At 40.5% G+C, this 22,903-nt stretch overlaps 1 protein-coding gene across 7 annotated transcripts in view; it reads left to right on the top strand.

Moving 5' to 3' along the window:
• The window catches only part of nrxn2b (neurexin 2b), a 687,884-nt gene that overhangs the window by 608,461 nt on the left and 56,520 nt on the right, over positions 1-22,903 (top strand). The window lies entirely within an intron of this gene.

The raw sequence follows: 22,903 nt of genomic DNA, 5'->3' as shown, positions 1-22,903 counted from the left end.
CGGAGAAGCCCTTTGAACGCTGAGAGACCCCAGTCCCACAAACACATGCAAATAACAGCTTCAGAGCCACTCTGCAGTCGATGAGATAGCACATTCATTGTTGGAGCAAGGCCCTGAAAATGTTATTAGCGGTGAGATAAAGTGAACGAGATGGAGTTGAGGACAGATATCCATCTTTTATGTACATTTTCTATTTCTTCTACTGGCTCTTTAGTGGCTGAGTGCCTCCAACTGTCTAACCTATTCACTAATCCCATTTAGCAAAAGAATGTAATCAGAAAAAAGCCCACTGGAGTTTCAGTTGCCGAGCTCTCTTCCTGTGTGGGCTCAGCGGCAGACCTTTACATCATCAGGATCCTCACTTCTCTCCTCTGGCTTTGGTAACTCTCACCTCACCTTTTTGTCCCATTACTGCTCTGAAAACAGAAGCCACCTATGGGCTGTCTTGTTCATTCATTTATTTATTTATTTTTTTTTACAGACAATTATGCGTCCGTCTGTCTCTCTGTAGATTTGGCTGAACACTCATTTGTTATTGTTTCATATGCAGGGAAAGTCAGCCAAGCTTTTTGTTCTTTTCAGCAGCTCTCTGCTGTGCATTCACACACAAACACGCAGTCATTGCTACAGCTGACCAGCACACTACTTCCAGATTACTGCTGAGCAGCTCGGGTCTTATTAGTGTAATTTTGTCTGCTTTTCCGATTGGTGGTGCAAGTGGAGATTTTTACTGATCTGACCTCAAGATACAGTTGAGATAATCTTTCTAAACTGTTGCCTTGCAGAAAACCCGTTTGAACAATAAGCACTCAGCAGAGCCCAAAAGAGATCTAATTATATTTTTGTTGTCTTTTTTAGTGCATCAAGCAAAGAATTCAGTAATGAATAACACTGTCTGTTTTTAATAAGGTGTATCTACTTTGGGATTTCTACTTTTTTAATAGACATGATTGTGAAACTGTGCTTTCAGAGACCAGTTAATACTAATATCACTGATGCTACAATGTGCAGTAAAACTGTTTGAAATTCCTCTCTCTGCTTGTTAGTCTGTCCATCTGCCTGTCTGTCTGAGCAAGCAACCAGCCTGCGGTCTGACGCTCCCTCTCCCACTACACCACCAACCAACATTTTTTTATGGCATCATGGTGGTTTGAGGACAGCGAAGCAAGAAAGAAAACATCCTAATCTAGGGCACAAGCTGCATTCCATTAGCTAGGCCTGCCAACCCTTATCCATTGATCTGCCCGGATTTGGGAGACTTTCTAACTTTATATTTTGAGGAGTTGTGTGGAGTGGGACTAGCGCCTCACTGATCTGACAGATAAAAACAAAGATGAAAGAGCTGCATTTAGGCACAGGCCTGGGACAATAAGTAGACACGAGCGAAGGGGGAATGAGCCGGAGATAAAGGGATGAAGTGGAGGATGTAAAGGAATATGTGAAACGCAGAATTTTGCCCTCCGACACCGGTGAAGGTCACAAGGTTTAGTGTTTAAAAGCCCCAGCGGTGGCTTATACAGTGAGCACTGATAGACACCGGTGCTCAGTGTGGCACCTCCTCAGTTAATTAACTATCCAGTCAGTCCTGCATTATGTCCAATATCAGACTGCCAAAAGGCCCTCCGCGACCAGTTGTGCCACTTTCTATTTCATTTTCACTTTGACAGCTTGCACGGCTGTTTAGGTTCCTCTGGCAAACTTTCCCACACTGTTGCCAGATGACATGAAAAAGAAAAACGAAGGGCTTTGTGGTTAAAGAGAAGTAAAAAAAAAAGCAGTCTTTGGTTTAGCATTTAGCTTAGCTTTGAAGACAAATAATCAAATGTGTAGAATGGCAGTGTCTTCCAGATATATTTGAAAGCGCACAGAATAAGTACAAGGTTTAGGAAGATCACGTGTTTATATGTACAAATAGATGTTTTAAAGGATATCAGTTCCTTTCTTCTCCTTCTCCTCCTCCGTCCAGTTTTCTCTCCACCGTTAATTCTCTGAGCCTGATTCCAGTTGAGTATAAGTTGACCTGGAAATGCATATTTACCCAAACACAGCCTTAATTAAAAACTGTCGCTCCTTTCTTCTCGGCTCGGTGGCCCGTCCCAGCCCCTCAGCCCTCACTGACAGCCATACAGAGCAGAAAATCTGTGGACTGCATCGCCCTGCTAGCGGGCTAATCTCTCCCTCTCACTCCCTGTTACTGAATTAACCGTCCTCATTATCACATCCTCCCAGAAACTCTCCCTCACTTCTCTTTTTCTGTCATCCCTCTCCCTCCTTTTCTCTCCTTCTCCTCTTCCTCCCTAACCTCCTCCTTTCTCGTATAGCTCTTCCTCTCTTCCTTTCCGGCTCACCCTCAAAAAGTAGGACGGCAGGAGAGAAAGAAAGATGGCCTTTTTTTTTCTTCTCCTTGCTTGCCTAAAGTTGAGAAATTCTAAATAGCATCGTGAGAGGCCACAGGCGAGAAAACGCATTTTGGTGTCAGCCAAATGATAATTGCATTTCAGCTGTGGTGGTGTTGGGAGGGAGCTCATTACATAAGAAAAACATGAGAGCTCGCCACATTTGGGACTAAAGCTGCCACAGAGGTGTTCTGAAATGTAGCCATGGGAACATGGCGGCAAGACCAGAGCCTGACTGCAAAACATTTAGAAAGACCTTATTTAAATGTCCCATTAGCAGGGCGTCAGCACGGGGTCAACCTGAAAGCATCTGAGTGCAGATTTCTTTATAGATTACCTTTTCTTTTTTTTTTACAGTATCTAAGCAGTAACTAGTTTTAAATTCCCATATGGACACTTGATTGGTTGTAATATCACCTGGAAAAAAAATCTGTCTCTTTAAATGTTCCACAGTTCACCGGTTAGTCACTAACTTTGTAAAAATGTTTCTGCAGTTTAGGCTTTTCCAATCATATCTGGCGATTCACAAGCATCCTAGCAATTACAGAAGAAAGCAGTCTGTTCTGCAAAAAATAGACTTAATGCTTTAATTGTCCAATCAGAGATGACAACTGAATAAAGCCTTTAAATAAATAAATGCATCAACTCCCCAATTAGAGCTTAAGTTAATCAGTCATTTGGCTTTTAACACCACAAGATAGCTCAAAACTGGTCAAATTTCATGCACTTAAAGATACATTTGTATGTTTTGATGCCTGAAATGATGTCCAGAGTGACCAAGCGGCTCTTATTCTTGACATAAATGGAAGCTCTTTGTAGTGACGACAGGTGGAGCATTTATAATAGAGACCAAATGGGATTCAGCTTGCCAGGTGATCTGTCTTTTGCCAGTTCTATCCTGTCTCCTTCAGTATGATTAGACTACAATATAGGCACTGCAGGGATTGTTCTCTGCAATGTGTTATATATTAACTGCAGGTTTCTGGGGAGAGGCAGCAGAGCACAATCAGATAAACCCACCAGCATGCTGGATGAAAAAGGCACATATATATATACTTAGAGAAAGATTGATTCTCAAACCATGCAGCTTCTGCATATAGATTTTATTAGCTCTGTTACTTTACAACTAGCTGAAAGATTAGGTCAACCCAGAAGAAGTTCCTGGAACAGCCTCAGCTGGCCACTCCAGGAATCTCCACAGAGCAGCTTTACAACATGAAAAGCCCATTTACAACCTGGTAGCAACAACTATGTTGATCACTCAAGTTACTTCCTCCATTAAAAAAAACTGCAAGGTCAGTACCGGTATATTTTTATATCTCATCTCTTTGGACACTGATAGAACTTCAAGTTAAGGGCTTTGACTGACGTGTAGAAGGGGAGCTGTTCACTGTCTCCCCTTCGTTTAGGTCACTGAACTGAACCTCCTCACTATGTGTGTGCTGGTGGTGCCTTTTCATGTCATTTCATCACAAATAGTATGACTTGCTGTGTCGCTCGGTATATATCCAGTCTAAGAAGCTTGTGCTTCAGTTTTGGTGGGTGAAATGCTTTTATAGTCTGTTACTCAGCACTGCTCAGCAGGTGCATGTCTCTGATGCAGTTGAACAGTTTATGGATACAGCTTATCATTCCAAGCTCTCATTAAACCATCATGGTGCCGGCAACCTACCTACCATCCTTAATCCTTAAACGTCTCTCCTCATTTGTCAACTGCACACAATCAAACAAAAATTCATATTGAAAATATATTAGTATATCACATTATTTGTATTTGTCTATTTTTTTTGGGACCTCAAAGAGTTTATACTGTAGAGCAGAGAAAGCTCTGGCACTGATACCACAGTACATCACTTCTCTACCACACAGCAGCAGTCTTTTTGATAGCCAACACTTAAGCAAGATAGACCAGTCCATTGCCAAGGATGCAGTTAAGAGTCCGTGAGACTGATAGACAGACACAGGATGTTGGGCTACAGTGAGCCAAATGGACGTAGATGAAACTGAAAGGGGGAAAAAAAAACAAGGCTCAGGAGAGGAAGGGAAAGAGGTCTCAGATGAAGACCTCAAATGCTTTCATTATTGGCTGTCAGATGCCAGCATGAGATAGAGACTGGTCTCAAGACGTTGGGTCAGGACTCCAATCTCCAGCCACAGCAGATAGAGAGGAGCTGTGGAGGAAAAACAATTCACCACTGCTGACACGTAGGTGATGGAAAGAATCTCGGTTGCGTTGAAGCTCGTAAACAAAGACTTCAACGGGCTGAATTGCGATGCACAGTGCACCGGAGTGTTTGTGCGCTTCTGATCACCATATAGACTCCTGGAGCAAATGGGGAACTTGCTCGGAACACTGACAAGACAAAAAACAATGACTCTTGGCAAAATCTTCCTCAAACATATCAGTTGTTAAGTCACACGTGCACATAGCGAACACAGGACTGTCACTAAAAATACATCTAGTGTCTTTTATTTCCTATGAGCATCATTCTAAGTGGCACATCATTGCATTCCTCTCAGGGCACTATGGCCTCTCTTTCATCTCTGAGCTAATGATGTTCCCCTGCACCATTCACCGAGGCCTTTTTAACGAGACATGTGGGGTGCGACAAGAGGGAGGGGAGCCACGTTGACCTGCCTTTTATTGAGAACAATTGGAGCCAAAATGGCTCCCATCAGCTCGAATATTTCCCAGGCGGCCGTTCATTTATCACCGGACCTGCACTTCCCAAGAGAATCATAATACAGACAGAAAAACACATTCAGCTCCGCATTAATTGCCACTCAGGCTAAGCTGAAATATCTGTGCAGGAAGAGTGGCATCAAAGGCATCCTTTTATATTTCCAGGCAGGATGCATTGTCCCTTTGTTTTATTTTAGTTAAACATTTCTCTGCTGAAATATAACTCTATAATATTCACATTGAAACCTTATTGGGTAATGCTGTGAATGGACCACAGAGTGCACGGTTTAGAGCACGTGTAAACAGCATCCAGATTTACCGAATGAAATTTTATTTCAAAAATAATCCACGACTGTTGTTTTTGCTCCAGTAAACCAGGTTCAGTGTTTTAATTTACTTACTCTGTATTTTAATTTTCTTTTTTGTGTCTTTTGGCTTTAAGAGTGGCACCAAATGCATCATTCACTCTGAGTATTGTGCTCATCCTATGAAAAGATTCCAAAAAGAGAACATCAAAAGAAGCTAGCCAACATTTTACAGCTATGCTAAAATATTCACTGGGCAGGATTGCACCCCAGACAGGAGTGGGTTTATCTATTTTGTCAGTCTCCGCTTACGGCCAAGGCAGCTTTACAAAACATCTTTTACCCCTGGGGATTTAAATCCAGTGGTGAAAGCTCACTTCCTTCTTTCCCTCATTTTCTATTCCCTTTTTTGGCTCACTTTGTCAATGCAGGGCATTACTGTGTGTTTTGACGCACGACTGGTCAGTAAAGGGGCAGACTGGAGGTGTGCGCGGTGACAAAAGGCTATCTGAACCTAAATCAGCGTCTCTGCCTTGAGCACTAAATGCCCTGGGTCTGGCTGGAAGGCAGTATTACGTTAAGGAGGAACCCTCTGCATCACAGTCATGTCAAGATCACTTTGGTCCCAGCGGGAGGTGATAGGGATCACAACTTAGCCTCTTCTGAATACAAGTCATTTCATCCCTCTAGCTTCTCTCTGTCTCTGAATAACAACTCAGTAGTATGTTATTGCTTTATGCAGACAGACCATAGTTGAACTGGGACCAGAGCTCACATAGATGCTCTACAGAGAAGACGGCACTAGACTGTATAGTCTCATCTTTTACAGCCTTTGTCATACGATGTATTGTATTTCTGCAAACCACATTTCAGCCATCATTGCAGGCTAAGCATCTAACCAGCCCACAACGTATGCAGTGCTGCTGTTTAACACCTATTATTTTGTTCCATTTTTTCACCAGCTGTGACCAGTGGCCTAAATCCATCCACTGTATTGCATTACAGCCAGATGTTGCTAGTCGAAATTAGAAATTATCACAAACTACATATGAGCAATATTTGTTTTTCCCCACTTTTTCTCAAGGGGGACTGTATAATCCCATTTTATCACTGAGCTATCTATGTCCCATTACCTTGGCTAGATGGCTGTCTGTTGGATATGAGAGGCTCTTTAATAGAGAGCTCAGTGCTGACGTCCAGCGGTTGTTGATAGCGTTTGATATGAGGAATCGGAGCCCTCAGGCTTAGCTTATGCACTCTAATCCTCATAGAGAGATAAGGGGAGAAGGCCTTTAATGCGACACACTCACACGGAGAAGCATATGCACACATCACAGCATGTACAGTAAACACACACACACAAACTCACGGATGCACTGATACACTGATGCATGTACATACACACAAGCCTCTGATGTTGTGTCGTCTCTGTGTTTGACGTTATCTCTGACACGAACAAAGGAGCTCACACGCGCACACACATACACACACTCATGCAGACTCTGTCATAACACTTACTGTATGGTGCCAGATCTGAGACATCTGGGTTATCTGGAAATGGGAGTTTTTATCTTGTGTTTGTCAGCACCTGACAAATGCTATATCTGTGTGTGTGTGTGTGTGTGTGTGTGTGTGTGTGTGTGTGTGTGTGTGTGTGTGTGTGTGTGTGTGTGTGTGTGTGTGTGTGTGTCGGGGCATATTATGAGGACATGTCATAATACAAAGCATTTACGGGTGAGTAAGTGTTACAAGGTTAGATTAATAGTTACCACCGAGGTTAGAGTCAACCTTTCTTAGCAGTTTGTTCTTGCTACATTGTTCTGAATCTGAACGTCCCAATTGTGGCTGTTGCCTAACAATGTGTGTTTCCAGGATCAATGTTCCCTCTAAGCTGCGTGCGGGCGCACTGCTGGTCTCTGCGCACAGAAAATCTGCTTTGCGCACACAAAAAAAAGAAAAAATCTAACCTGAATTGAAATGAAAATAAACACGTTAACAATTCATTCTGTTTTGCAGTGTGAGTCAGTAAGTGACCGGTGACTGCCTGCTCCAGCCAATGATTCGATCCACATTCGTATATACGCATGCTAATCAACGTCGTTGACAGGCTATGACAGCGTCCTTACTTGCCGACACCGGTGTTTTAGCTAGCAAAGCGGCGTAGCTGAAGCCACGTTGATGACAACGTGTACAATCATTGGAGATGTGAGCAGGACAGACGGAAAAAAGTGTGGACTTTATTCCAGTTTTTCAATTTTAATTTTTAAATTTCCTATTGGTGGAAAAATGTACCATGTCGACCAATCAAAAAATGATATGGCAACATGGCATTTAGTTGTTTAGGAAGGGGGGAAGTTTTAGGAGTGACGCCGGTGTTTTGAGACGTGAGAGATTTGCTACGTTTAGCGTGTTTGGAGTCTAAAATTAGCGAGTTGTCTTGCGCAGCTAGTGTGTGGTGTAGTCAGTAGTTTTGTTGTGTGTGTCAGAACAATGAGGCGACTGCTGAATGTTACAGGTGTTACAGGAGTGATACATCTCCTGTTGTCAGGCAGGTATCAGACTGTTGTTCTCCTTTATCTCATAGTGGACAGAAATTATTTTTTGGAGTGGCAGAAATAATTTGTGTGGCATCAAATTTGATGCAGAACAGCTGATTGTTCTGTAAATAGTTTGAAATGTTTATTTAAAAAAACGCCTTGGCTGCATTTTTAGGTAAACAGCTGCAAAAAACTTTGTTGTTTGCAAAACTCTGTTACTTTTTTAAAGAAGTAACTACATAATTAATTGCCCAGCATTGGTCATTATTTACTGTATTTTGCAGACAGAGAGTTACAGGACTCTCTCCCAGACCACAGACTCATAATACAAGTCAGAGCTTTATAAAAAAAAAGTTATGATGCTGTAATTTGATTATTTTAATAAACCATGTAACTTGGATGGATTCGATGCTGGCGTGACCACAGTGCACACGTCTAATGTTGCTCGGTTGGTCCAAGGGATCGCTCAGGGAGTTTGTGTGTTTGCTCAGACACATGAAAAATTAGAGGGAACATTGGCCAGGATACATTATTAATCATGCTTTTTTTTTTTTGTTATTTTTGAATAGCAGCAACTATGGAGAATCAGAGGAATCGAAAAGGACTTTTCATTGCAACAAGAATATATTAGAGCCGTATAGTTGGTACAACATCACACAGTTTGACTTGATAACAAACAAGAAGAAACAATCGACAAGCCAAAATAAATAAATCATCGCTCTGACTCAAGCGGCCTTCGCTCAGAAAATGATGGGAAAATTAAAAGACCTGCAGAGCAGCGGAACCAAAGATATTTCTCTGATAAAACTCCATTAAACCTGCAGGTGTCTTCCCCCGAAGATGTCATAATACACCAATGCGATTCACCTGCTTTTAACCTCTCAATTTCCTCCAGCAGCTTTATTCTTTTTCTAATAACTCTAAGCCGTCTAAAATCATGCTCATTGTAAGGTCAGCATTTGCCTCCAGTGTTACAAGCCGTGCTGTTCAAGTGTTCCTCATTGAAAAGTCTAAGACTTGGACTTTATCGCTACTCCAGACTAGGCTAAGAGGTACACTGGGGCATAGATGAAGGCTTATATCTGGATGGTGCAAATGGTGTAACTATTAGGGTGGATGCTTAAGACTTAATGTAAGCCCTGTTAATTTTATCAGTCCCTGGAAATGAAAGAAAGTCAATGAAAAGTCCTCTGTAGTCATGGAAACAAGACTTGTGTGTCAGTGAATGTGCATTGGCCTTCCCCTGTTGTGGTCCCAAGTCTCGTTACTCCTCCTGTCATCCTGATGACCACATGATGTTGTACGTGAGTGTCTGCGTTATTTGCAATCACCGCTCGCTTCATTTCCTGTTTAGACAGATTCGAGGCAAAAGTGACAATCTGGGATTTTTCCCCACTGCCTGCTACTTTTCTAAAAGTCAGTGACTTACCAAACAGGGCAGAACAGCCCGCTATTAAACATGTACGCTGAGCCGAGAGTCGCAAGCCTCTGACATGTAAACAACTCTCAATAAAGCGTTTTCAACCACGCCTTGACAGGCTCACACTAATGCATCAGATCAGCTGCCTTGATCAGCGCCGCAGTAATCAATCTCCATTATGTATAATCTCAATGATCAGGGAACACACAGGCTTACACACTCGCATACACACTCATCATCATCAATTGAGCTGTGTGTTCATTAGACCAAATGAATTGTATGATGCATATTGACGCAGCAAATCTATAATCACAGGAAAGAACGTCTGTTCAGTCTGTTGATGCCAAACAAAAGCCAGACATGCTGAAAAGACTAAAAAGTCTAACTCAAATGCACTTATGGCAGGTAAATTAGCATTTTTCTAACACAAGAAAGAACATTTTCTGTCCAGGAAAGCTATTTTTAAACCCAAACGAGCAGCGCTTGAGTTATTATTTAATATTTACATTGCAGAGAGACAAAGAAAGGCAAAGGAGGTGGCTGATGGAGACCCTGTGAAGAAAGATAAATGGAAGAGGACAGAGTATGATACAAACAAAGAGAACTACCGGCTGCATAGTATTCATGCAAATTCTGATTCAGCAATTATGAAAATGAACATGGAGAAAAAACTGAGAACTTTGAGACAAAAAAGAGAAACCTGTTTTGACATATAAACTCACTGATAAAGACATATGCATGGACACGTGTGTGCAATGGGTATCAAACAGAGCCCAGAGAAAGGTCATATATGCAATCACTAACAGTAAGGTGTGACTCTAATTTGGCCTTGAGTCAAAATGAAACATGGCCAAATCGCCCCCCCAGTTCTTTCTTTATAGAGATGAAATAAAATGAGTGTGTTTATTCACCAACCAATCGGATAAAAATACACGCAATTAGCATTTCAGTGTGCCTGGAATTTGTTTGGCGCTTGCATGAAACACGCACAGGTGCAGCGAGAAACAGAGACAGGGGAGAGAAGCGAGAAGACGGGAAGCAGGCGAAAGAAAGGGAGGAGGCTCATTAGGAGAATTCCGGGCAGAAGCGGTTCTGCATTTTACTTCTGCTCTGTAATTAAGAAATGGATTAATGAGAGAGAGACGCGGGGCCCAATGCTTTCACAATTAACTAGCTGAGGAAAAGTTTGTTGTTCCGTTGCTGCTTGAGAGGGAGCGCGGTCCAGTCATAGCATTACGCTCGCCGACTTCTTCTTCTTTTTGCATGCGTTTGGCTCTGATTATCACCCCAAACTTTCAAAGAAGCCCTTGTTTCCACTCATCCATGAAGTCTTTCCCTTCACCTTCTCCTGAATATGTAGACTGATGGGAAGTGGGGCAGCATGCAAAATTTATCATTATGCTCTTTAATAAAGCTAAGTCTGCTCACAGTATAGAAAGACATAAATATATGAAAATAATGGCATTTTTAAATGTCAGTTCTGCAGAGAGATCTCAGTTATATCTTCTTTTTTCCAACTATTATTTACCGTATTGTATTTAAGAGTGATAATCGTGTTATTGTACTCATGCCTTTGAATTTGTGTGTTTTATAAATAGAAATATTCTTTTATTAATAATTAGTTACAAATTTCTGTGCTGTGCAGCTTCATTTATTTCTTTACAGTAACTGAGAGAGAAACCACTTCTCATACTCCAGAAGTGATTAACTTGAGACCCTTTCAGTGTCACAGAGCTCATAATTGCAGTAAACATTTAGCTACTGGGTCTAAAGTTTCAGCTTACAAAGCTAACAGCTAACGTGATTTTTCTTGTGAGTTTCTATGCAGCTTTGGCTCAGTTGGTGTTTTGGGGGTTTTTTTCGGCAGAAGGCCCTCACACGCCCGACAAAACGGTCCGTTTGTTTGTAGGCGTGTGTGTCTCCCTGTCCCTATCCATCAGTGTGTGAGTGTGAGCAGGTAGCAGGTGGTGTGTGTCACGGGTGGCTGGTGTGTTGGGGGGGCAGATGTCAGATGTGCAAGACCAGAGTGGAAGTCGAGGTGTTGTGAGGTCTGCATGTGAGATAGGCGATGATGCGTGCTGGCGGAGTTGTCTGCTCAAGTCTATTCCTGCTTTTTTTTCTTTCTTTTTTGCTGTGTAGCACACACTCATACAAAGACACACACATGTATAGTCAGGTATATGCTGCAGTTACGTAGCTGTCCAGGGGGGCGTGTTTCAGTGACATGAGCTGACCAGCTGTCCCAAGATAAGTCAAATTAAAGCAGAGAATTCATGATTGTATCTTCTTGTTTACATCCTGATTTTTTCCAAGCCCGTGAGCTGTGTGCAAAATGTTCTTCCAAATGATGAAATATAACCTCAGGCTTTGCCTTTCTTCGCTTCTTGTATGGTTCAGCAGTTTAGAGATTGTTCCCTGGGAATAACTGTAGCTGTTATAGTTTTTGCTATTATTTTAAAACCTTTTGCTCTTCTTTTTAAATCCTGTCACTTGTCATAGAAGCTCAGCACAGTACAGTGATGCTTTACAGCTGACATTGATCTCATTTCAGTGTGCATATCCTCCTGTAATTTTTTTTACCTACTACCACTACTAGCAAGATGCCGCCACATTACTGCCTGAGCACAGCGTTTGTATTTCTCATCTATAATAGAAGCTGCTATATTTTCGAAAATTAGGTATTCGTGGATATCTAATTGAATTACTTGTGGATGTCAGCAGAGAGCATGCACAGTGTCTGAGCTCAGAGCCTGAGCTTGACACACAGCGGTCATGTTTTCATGTTTGGCTTTCCACGCTGTGGAAATGCACAGCCCGCATTAGCACACAATCGGCTATGCACTGTCATCACAGCTGTGTTTATGCGTGTGATATTGTGAAGTTGAAGTGTCATACAATTCCTCCGCGTGGATCATCACATATATTGCACAATGTCAACAAAAAACAGAGCCAGGGATGAAGCGGAGACAGTTTTTTTTCTGTTTATCTTTCAGTATTATGCGGCCTTTATGCACAGAACATATACTGGGAAAGTGCTGCTGCACTATTCCTGCATGAAATAGATGATTCAGTTATATTCAGGAAAAGTGAAAACATTGTAATCGTGTTTGACTTTTGATTTTTAAACCGAAACACAACTTTTGATTCTCTGATTTCATACACACACACACACACACACACACACACACACACACACACACACACACACACACATGTGTGTGTGTATATATATATATATATATATATATATATATTCTTGCTGTGTTTTGTTCCCCTGTGAGCAACATTAGCTAATAAACTAGAACTGGGTTGCAGTGGATTTCAGCGAGGAAAACAAGCATAAATTAAATAAGAATGAGTGGTTTTGCTTCTCCCAAGTGGTTTCCGCTTATTTTGATAAATTTGATTTGTGATATCTATCATGGTGTGTATTTGTAAGTTTGGTGATGGAGTTTTTATAATGAATGATGAATTTTTATGAATTATTATGTCTATTTTTTATGCTTAAGGACAACAGATGGAAATTAGCCCTTGGCTATAATCTGGTATGTTTACATTCATGTAATTCTTTTTTACATTCATGTTCATTAACATGCACTGTCCTAAATAAAATAAATAAAATAAATAAATCATCATTAAATGAAATGGATGTGAATGGAATGTAGTGCGTGGTAGAGCTTGAACAAAATGACTTTACTTAAAAAAAATAGCAACTCAAAAGTTGAAGATGCAACCTATCTCCGGGCACTGCTGTAGAAGACGACATCATACCAGATTGGAAGTTTTTTAACTGCCAGATATTCAAATTTGATGTGAATTCCAAAAAGTCGGAGCGAGTTTTCTGTGATGCCTTTTAAGTCTTGCGAACAATCGTCAACCTGAATTTCCGCAGTAATTTACTACTGCTTACTAACTAAAATCCCATGTCTCATGCAGCACATTACAACTAGCTTCTACTGAAGAACTGATCCCTACGAAGCCCCTCCTCACAACTGTTGAATCCCTGCCTGTCAGTAACATTGACCTCTCATCCCTGTTTATTCAGCATGCTTCTGTTATGCTGTGGAGTTTGAATTTTGTATATTTAGTAAAAACCAAAATGCTTATTGTTGGAAAATGAAAATCTGTTAGACAAAAGTGCCATTTTGGTATCATTGTGAAACTAAGAGTTACAGGCAGCTATGTTAACATTCAAGAATTTGAGCTTTGTGTTGCATTCGAGATCAAAACACTGCTGTGCTTCAGTTACTTTAAAGTGTCCTTCATTTTGTGTAGGAGGCTAGCACATGAGGGCTTGGAGAAAATTAAGTATTTCTCATCTTTATTGTTAGTGGACTGAAGTAAATTTTAAGAAATAATCTCCCAGAATATAGCTCTGCTCCTTGCTTTCCTTCCTTTGCTGAATTGCTCGTTTTACGATCCCTCACTTCAACCACTTTCCGTTCTTCCTTTCCACACATCTGTCATGCTTCTGACGCTGCTGCTGAAGAAATTTATTTTCGGTGGGGTGATGAGGTGTGGAGTGTAGGTAAGGTTTGTCTGCTTGATTGGATGATAAGATGTCTGGTTAGCAGTTTTTTGAGAGGAAGAGGGCTGCGAGGATAAGAGAGTGGAAACTGTCTACTATCAAGTCAGGAGGCTCATCTGTGCACTCCCACACTCCTTAGAGTGATAATGAGAGAAGTGGAAGCCATTGGGGTGCCCTGCGATTGATATCTGGTGATTTCTGCTTTCATTCTTTTTTTTTTTTCAGACCTCTAGCTAGCAGACTGGCACGGTGTTTATATTTTATGCCCCAGAGATCCGTGGTGAAGCTGGCGACACGCACAAGGAGTGAGAGTAAATAAGGGCTCGTGTTAAATCATCCTGGATTTATAGGGAGGTGGGTTTTGTTGCTGGAGGCGGGGTTGGTGCAATGCATGCATGCACACACAAACACGCACACACATACACACACAGATTTTGACAATACAGTAAGTGGTTCTGCCCCAACAGTGCTAAACAAGGCCAACAGTTCGCAGTTATGGACAGTAAATAGAGCAGAGCAGTACCTGTAAATAACCAACAATACTGCCTCATAAATCCTCCGTGTGTGTGTGTGTGTGTGTCTTTCTCATACTCACACAAGTAAACACAATCCATATGTCCACAAAGGCAGCAGTGTGTGTGTGTATTAAAGTGTGCCCACTTTGGTGTTAATTTTGTGTGGACACACATGAGCACAGGCCTGCATAGTTACTAGAGGGATGTGACCTCACTCCGACCTTTATGCTTTCACCTCCTGGTCATCCAGTCATCTACACCGCTCCGTGCCACCACAGGTCAGATGGGCATATGTGCGGCACAGTTAATGCTGGCATCCTTCCCAGTAACCTGTTCAAGGTGGGCTTGCCCACTGACACAGAAATCTGAAGCTGGCCACAAGCAGGGCGCACAGGCCTGCGATAATGTTTCCCATTGACACAGGATGTTGGCTGCTGAGGGTGTCTCACATGGAGAAAATGACACGGATTTCCTGTGTTTGGGCTAAAAAAGCTAAGGAGCGTTTGCAGCTCACCAGGTCATCAAAGGGTGACGCTGCTGCACTTGCAAAAAAACAGTGACCTCTTTCAATAAATAAAACAATTCACAGAGAAGCAGCTGATGTCTTTCATAATCAACATTAAAATTAAAGCAATGTATAGTCTTAAAAAACAAACTCAGACATTGTAAACCTGGAGGATAAATGCTGCTAATTTATTAAGTACGGGCTAATTCGTCAGAGCTGGTGATCGGGATAAAGGTTTATATGACGTCAGCAGCTAAGTTCTTTGATAATTAAGCTGAATCCTTGTGCTCTCTTTGGAAAGAGATTCCAGTTTAGTATGAATCTCTGCTGCTGTGCTGCTACCAGCTGCTCTCTGCAGCTGTCGGAAAGCGACGAGCACACAGGATGAAGGAGAGACAGGTAGCAGTAACCCATCTCTGTAACTCATTACTGTAACATTGCATTACTGTAAAGCTTCCCAGCAAGTGTTCCTCCTTCTAAAAACTTAGTTTGTTTGAACAGCTAGCACTCTCTTACTGTACAAAATAAACCCTGGATGTTTTGCACTTTGGAAAGATAAGGATTGGCACTTTGTCTTCCTCTACGTAGTAAGAGAACTTGTGGATGGGTGGGGCTTGGAGATGCAGAGGGAGAGTGGGTGCAGGCTGCAGGCAAGAGGTGTTGATCGGATCGATTTAGGTATTCAAAAATTAGATGAGACAAAGACACTGTTAGGCCCAAGACATTTTGAGTTATGAAGTGATTCTTTCAGTTGAAAAAAATCTGCTCACCACAGATTAATGTGAACATTTGAGCAGCTAATCGGTCTTTAAGGTGCTTTATATTATAAAGTAAAGAGCCTTCATTCTTACTTTGACTGATAATTTGTCTCCAGAAATTATGTTGTGGTCAGAAGTTTTACATACACTCAGAATAGCCATGAATGTTGTGGTAATTTTGCTTTTAATTATTTTTATGAAATGCTATACAGGTTCAAATATATACATACACCTTCACTGATGTTTGATTAAATGTCCCATCGACCAGATGCTTTTGGTAGCCATCAACAAGCTTCTGACACAATTCTGCCTGGAAATCTGACCACTCTTTTTGCAAGAATTGGTACAGTTCAATTAAATTGGTTGGTTTCCTGGGATGGAGCTGCAAATTTCAGTCGAGCTTGAACGAGTCTATGGTGGAGCCGGAGTTTTAGCATCCTCTTCGGTCAATGTAAACATCACTTCACTGTGTTCCAGCAGATTCCAGTTCATGCCAGGCTTGAGCCCTGGTGAATCTTAGGTTGTTCCTCTTTGTTCTCCTTCATAGATCTTCACCGAGTTACTTGGATTTTCTCACTTCTGAGTATTTTTGTGCTGTTAAACAAATACTTTTTATGCTGGCACTAACAAGAAGTGATTAGAAACTTGGCTTGTATGTATGTGTTTGTATGTATATATTTGACCTGTGTGGATTAGAGAAAATTCAAAATGAATTTAAACTTGAGCATCAAATTCTTGTTTTCTAACATCTTTAAAGATATATGCTGTATAATCATAGATATTAATAAAAATACCAAAATTGCCATGACATTCATGCCCACAGTGAGTGTTTTAAACTTCTGACCACATACAGAACACGTGTAGTTGGTGGGCTTTAAAAGAAAGAGGGAAACAAATGCCAAACTGTAAGTGTTCAATATCACTGTCCTATCATTTTCTCACTCGTGATTCATCACGGTTGACGACCACTGCTGGCAGCACTCTGAACTGGCACGGCAGGGTTGCTATGACGACACAGCAAGAGGGGGAAGAGCACCTGCAGTTGGCAAGACAGCAGCGTTTATCACCTGCTGGGGAAGCAGGGTCGCACCTGGCAAGCTGACCACCCACACGTGTACTAATATGCATTTATTCAGACGGAAATATCTTACAAAATCAGTCCAAGTCAAAGTTTCAGGAAGTCACTGCACCACCTCGTGCATGGGATCAGTAACCTTATCGAAACAGATTTTAAACATTTAACACCAAAGTTCCCGTTTTAGCTGAGAAGCTTTTTTTTTTTTTTATGAAATCATGAACGAAATTTAAAGAAAGAGTGAAATATCTTAAGAGCTTTTTCGACATGTCTGAGTGGTGTTTTTCCGAGAAAAACGACTATTAATTTGCTTTGCTTTAATAGGAAACAGTGGGCATGGGGTTGAAAGTCACAACTCCAAAGACAACCAGAAACACAGAATATTGTCAGACCTCTAAATATCAGACAGAAGTGCTTAATGAACTGAAAGGTGACAGCAGGTCTGTGTGTGGGTGGGCTGTCTCGCCCTCTCACGCTGTCACTTTGTGTCCTGTGTCGTTTCGGTTAGAAGACGTACAACCTGACGCGCCCCGTTATAATTCTCAGGATGAGACAGAGCACGAAACTTTTTTTTTCTTTCCCTCTTTTCTTTTCATTTAGTTCAAACTGAGGTCTTTGAAGACTGCGGTGCCACCTTGTAAACAAAAACCGCACGCTGCCGTCACTGCTGGAGACAGCCTCGTGCTTTATGAGCGCCTTTGTAACAGACGCTTGTAAAGAAACAGGTTTTTTTTTTTTCAAACCCTTGCATCCAGTCACAAACAACTTTGTTCCGCCGTGCGTAGCGCTGCCTTTAAAAAACAAAACAAGAATTGCAAATATTGCATTAATGATTTGAAAAGCGTCTATGCTCCACATCTGTGTGCTAATTCTGTGTCATGCGCCATCTAGAGTGCCCGTTATATTAATCCACAGCACGCACGCACTTGTCAGTGGAGTTGCATCAATCTGGTGTTCATTTTTCAGCCACATTACGTATGATTGTGACAGTATTCACCCCAATGAGACGCGGGCTAAAGGTTAGAAGAAAGCAATTTATACATTTAATTATTCATTATCCGTTGCAATTTGCTGCATGATAATATGTCAGTTGTTTCATTTTTAAAGTGTGCACTTCTCAGCTCGGAACCTTTAAGAGATCATTAGCAGCTGTTTAATATACAATGCACTCTTTGTTCACAGCAAACCTGCAGCTAACCACTAATGTTTCTCTCCAGGCATTTATAGGGAATTAATGAAGTGTGCACGGTCAGTTAACTTTGCTTTTGTTTTTTCTATGGCAAAATCTCACCAAAAGCTGTAATTACACCACCGCCATCGCTGAGGTAACTTTAAACTGTCCTAATTTGCGGTTTATCTTGTTACTTGGATAGATAATGGACTGTAGCACTCGCCAACTCTATCTCGCTATTCGAATGGCTCATTACATTTATCATATGCCTCTGTAGATTTTAACAAGCAATTTATTTTGATCTAGAAGCTGGAATATAAATGGTGTCATAGCATGCTGCAGCAGCGATTAATAATCATCATTTCAGTTTGCATGAAGTAATGTTCAGTAAAACGGTATCTCTTTAATGCCGTTGTCAAATTACCTTTTCCCTCTGAGCAGCATTTTAAGAATTAAATGGCTTTATAAAGCAGCTGAGTTGTTGCATAGTTTATTTCCACCTCTATTTGCAAACCTAATATTCCTTATCAGATAAGAAATACGGCGCGCTAATAAGGTTTTCTCTGTTCTTTACACTTTGTCTGCTCATTCTGCTTGTTTTTACAGTGCTCGGTTTAACCCCGTGGCTTTATTGATCTGTGCAGCAGAGTATACTGTTTAAGATCCACTGGGAAATGCACACAAACACAATTACCGCAAACATTATAGAGTCATAAATCCATTCACTAATCATGGGTAACGCTGCGTTGTTGCATTGTTAATTATAAATCATTCATGTTTTGCCTAAGTGAGGAAACTTTCATAAATTCCAGCATGTGTGGACACTCAAAACCTTAAATTTATGGTATTTTTTTTCCATGTTATAGGCTTTTATAAATGTGTAAAAAATAAAATGAAAATTAATCCGTTATACTGCAGCAGCATCTAGTGAAAAAGGTGAGTATTTGGCATTAACGGGAATAAACTCCGCTTTAAATTTAGCTTGTGAAAGTTGGTTATAAATCCAGAGGGTGTGCAGCCCAGTGTAAAGTTACCTCTGAGTGTGCCAGCTCTGCCTCACTGTATAACAGGGAGATACAGAGAGCGTCTCCATCGCATAACCAGGAATAAAGCTTGTTAATTATCCTCACAACAGCTTAAACCATGCTAGAGGCCAGCCATTGGTTTCAGAGCTGTAGCATCTTTCTCCTCTTCATCAGCCGTCTTTACTTAGCTTGCAGGTGCTACTTCAAAACATGAAGGAGCAACTGACAAACACTTATCCTTTACCCTGGCACAAAATAATCGGAAAATTTAAAGGCCACTCACTCTATCATCATGCAAGACACAACTATAGAATTGGAAACAGTCCACTAGACCGCAGCTGTGTGCCAAGGCACCGGACCGAGACGGAAACATTGCAGTTGCATGACTGATTTTCTTTCTGGGTTTTTTTTTGTTTGTTTGTTTGTTTTTGTTTTTTCACAACAAAAGGAATAGAGAAGCGCAGTATAGCATTTTTATGCTGTACTCATACTGTAGAGCAGTAACTGGCTCCGTGTGTGAAAGAGTGCCTAAATAACTGATTGACAGGCAGGAGCATAAATTACCTTGGCAGACAGCCCTGCACCTGTAATGTGCTGATGGACTAGTAAGGACAAAACGTTCTCCTCAGATCAACTGAACACAGTGAAATGCATCAGAATGTTGTGTTTTGATATCATTGTTTAGCTTTTCAAATGTTTTTAAGAAACCCAGCTCGACTCGTGAAAAAGCGATTTTTAGCTGTTAATGCAGAAAGCAAATAAAATATCTTTAGATGTTTACTGCTCAGTGGCAAAATAACATCTGGATCTCTCCATTATATGAATATGGCAGGAAGTGATGAGGTACTTGTAATAAAGTAACTGAATATATTACAACAGTACTTTATGGGATTTCATGCTGATATGGATTTGTGTCATATTTAATTAGCATTTGACCTTAAATTTAACTGACTAACACAGCAGTTAGTCACATCTCTATAATGCTTTATAATTATAGGCGTTACATTAGACAATGATTGAAAGCATGACTTGGCATGTTTTTGATATTTTACAAACATGCATGTAAAAAGAAGGTCACTCATGGAAATTCCTGTTAACTTTGAATTATCAGGTGATCCAGTGCCATGCAGCGTTTGCATCATACATGTTGCATTTATAACCATTATGTACAACATGATGGCACAGACACATTTTTTGTTTAGCTCAGATTATTTAAAAAAAATCTTAAATGTTACTGGAATGGTTTTTGTTTTTGTTATGGTTCATTTTTTTTTAAATAGTTACAATTATACCAATGTAAAAAAGTGGTTTCTGGAAGCACCACGTTTTCATTGATTCTTTTATTTACAGCATTATACTTTCTCTATTGCACATATTTATATGTGCAAGTGAATGAGAAAACAAATGAAAAACAAAATGCAGATTTCATTGTCACAGGAATTTGCATGTATTAATTTAGTGATGCAGAAAAAGAACAAACGTTGTTATCCCTGGTCGTAATCTGCACGTCTCTTTTTTATGCTGCTGGAACTACACCTGCTGTAACACAGAACACATACTAAGAATACCTGTTCAATCAGTAAAATTTATTTCACATTTATTCTCTAAGAAACTACACCAATGTCCATGTCTCCATATTTAAATAGCTTTCGTTTAAAGTTTCAAAGTCCTAAACTGCAATTGCCACCGTAGAAATAAATAAAAATAATTACATTAAATTAGAATACTTTTTTACTACATTTTTTTTGGAATAGGAACCACTCATAGGAATCCTTTTTGCACAGAAGAAGAATAATATGACCTGCAAAATGTCAATTTTTATTGAACATGTCCACAGTCTAAAGTTGTGGGTCCTAAGGTCTTCCAGCTTGCAATAATGCCACCAGCCATAGTTTCGTCCATACAGCATAACCCCTAATGTGGGCTACAGGTCAGGCTACAGATGTTGTACTTCCTACACTGTCACAGAATGTTGGTAATAGTGTTCAGTCTCAGTGTGACAGAGCTTTAAACGTGAACATTTACAAACTTTTGTCACCCACAAGGGAACATTGTGAGCTTCGTGGATGTCGGGTTTTGCTGCAGGCCTGTTGGTTTGGATTGCACAGGTGTACCTAATAAGCACACACTGATGTAGAAAGACACACACCAGAAAGGGATTATCAGATTTATCCCCTCACCCAGTGATTTGCTTGAAAACAACATGTGCGCAGTGTGTGCAATGATTAATCAGCAGTCGGCTCTACAGCGGCAGTGCAAAGACAGGAAGGGAATGAAAGGACAACAAGGCAGACAGCCAGGGACAGAGAAGGCGATTGTGTTCACTTTATCCATGTTTGCTCAGTTTAGCACAGGGCAAATATTAGCCCGTGTACTCAGCAGCCATTCTTCTCTACTGGGCTTCAAGCTCGAACTCTCCCCACAGAGGCTAAAAGGCAAAAGCATTAACTCTTCATTATAACTACACACTATTAAGCATTAGCAAGGTCTTAGTTAATACTTCATTTATAAAGCATCACTCCTCTTTAGCACGGCACTCATAAACATGAATAGAAATGGTTTAGTCTTGCTTAACATGTATAACATGTTTAATGAAAGCATTTCTATATTTTTAAATGAAGGAGAAACTATTATTAGACCGAGTACAAACAAGTTATTTAGTGCTACTATTCAGAAAGTCTAATTATTAACAATATGGAGTTGCACATTTATACATATGCTGATTAGGAAACGAGTAAGTTGTTTGTTCGGGTGTTACTAGAAGTCTTTTAAATGCTTATTTTTGTTACATTTTAAGATTCATTCGGGCAGTTACTTGTTGTCAGTTCAATATTTTGTGTGAGCACAGCGGATCCCTAACTGAAAGGTCAGCAGGACCTCGAGACTCAAATATGTCTCAGCTCTCTTCACAACAGGAAAAAGAAACAGTCACAAAGTGACAGAGAACATGCAGATATTTATTGCATGATGAACATAACTCGCTTAACATTTGCAGAATACTGAAATGTAAGCAGGACCAGAGTCTGAGTTTGTAAGAGGGTTTAAGAGAGAAAGGGAGACGCTGAGCAGCTGGAGCCACAGGTTACTTTTGTGATGCACACTTTGTATTGTTCACAATTATTTCTAAAGCTCTCTGAAATATTCACTACTGTTTTGTGATAACCGTATTCATGTTTTATTATTCAGCTTCAATATATTTAAGTTAAAATACCCCATTTAACTCTATATGTGATGATCACATCACCCTAATATTACATCATTTAACACTGTTAATGGTTCACGGTGTTATTTAGAGTTAAGTATGAAAATTCTGTCATTAAACATGTTACATGTGAGCTTATTAAGCAAGATTATAGAATTATATGCCCTATGAATTAAGTATGAACTAATACCTTACTAATTTTTAACACTGTGTAAATATTATAAAGAATTACCGGCAAGGGGAGAACAGGTAGAGGGCGAATGATAAAGGAACAGTTGGGGAGTTATCCTGGTAACAGAGAGAAGCGTAAGGCAAGTAAGAGAAATTAAATAGAGAGCTAATGATGGCGGAGAGTAATGAGAAGAAGCTAAAAAGAGGACAGCTGAGCATCCAGCCGTCTGTGGCCCGCACCAAAAGGTTTAAGTCAGGATAGATTATATAGTTTTTTAAACTGCTGCAGGTCTTTCAGTGAAAGCACAGCTTGGCACTTATATTTCAGCTCCTACACTGTCTGCTTTTCTTTATCACACCAGGAAAAGTGCCCTGTTTAAGTCTATTCAAACCACAAGCTGCACAATATGCACCACTGGTGTTTTCAATTGAAGGAAGTTTGGAACCACAAGAGAGGGAAAGCAGGTGAAAGAAAATGGGCTGATGCTCTATTTTTTTTTTCTTTCTCGCAGCTTTGTTGTGCAGTGCAAAGGAAAGAAAGTGATGGAGTGAGGAAGGGAAAATGAGGCTTGCTAGGACAGAAAGTAGAGAAAAGTGAAAACAATGAAGGCA

The sequence above is a fragment of the Haplochromis burtoni genome, unplaced genomic scaffold (assembly GCF_018398535.1).
Source record: "Haplochromis burtoni strain Fernald_Lab_line unplaced genomic scaffold, NCSU_Asbu1 Contig_143, whole genome shotgun sequence".
Lineage (NCBI taxonomy): Eukaryota > Metazoa > Chordata > Actinopteri > Cichliformes > Cichlidae > Haplochromis > Haplochromis burtoni.
The sequence above is the reverse complement of the archived record's forward strand: the minus strand, read 5'-3'. Positions and strand labels throughout refer to the sequence as shown.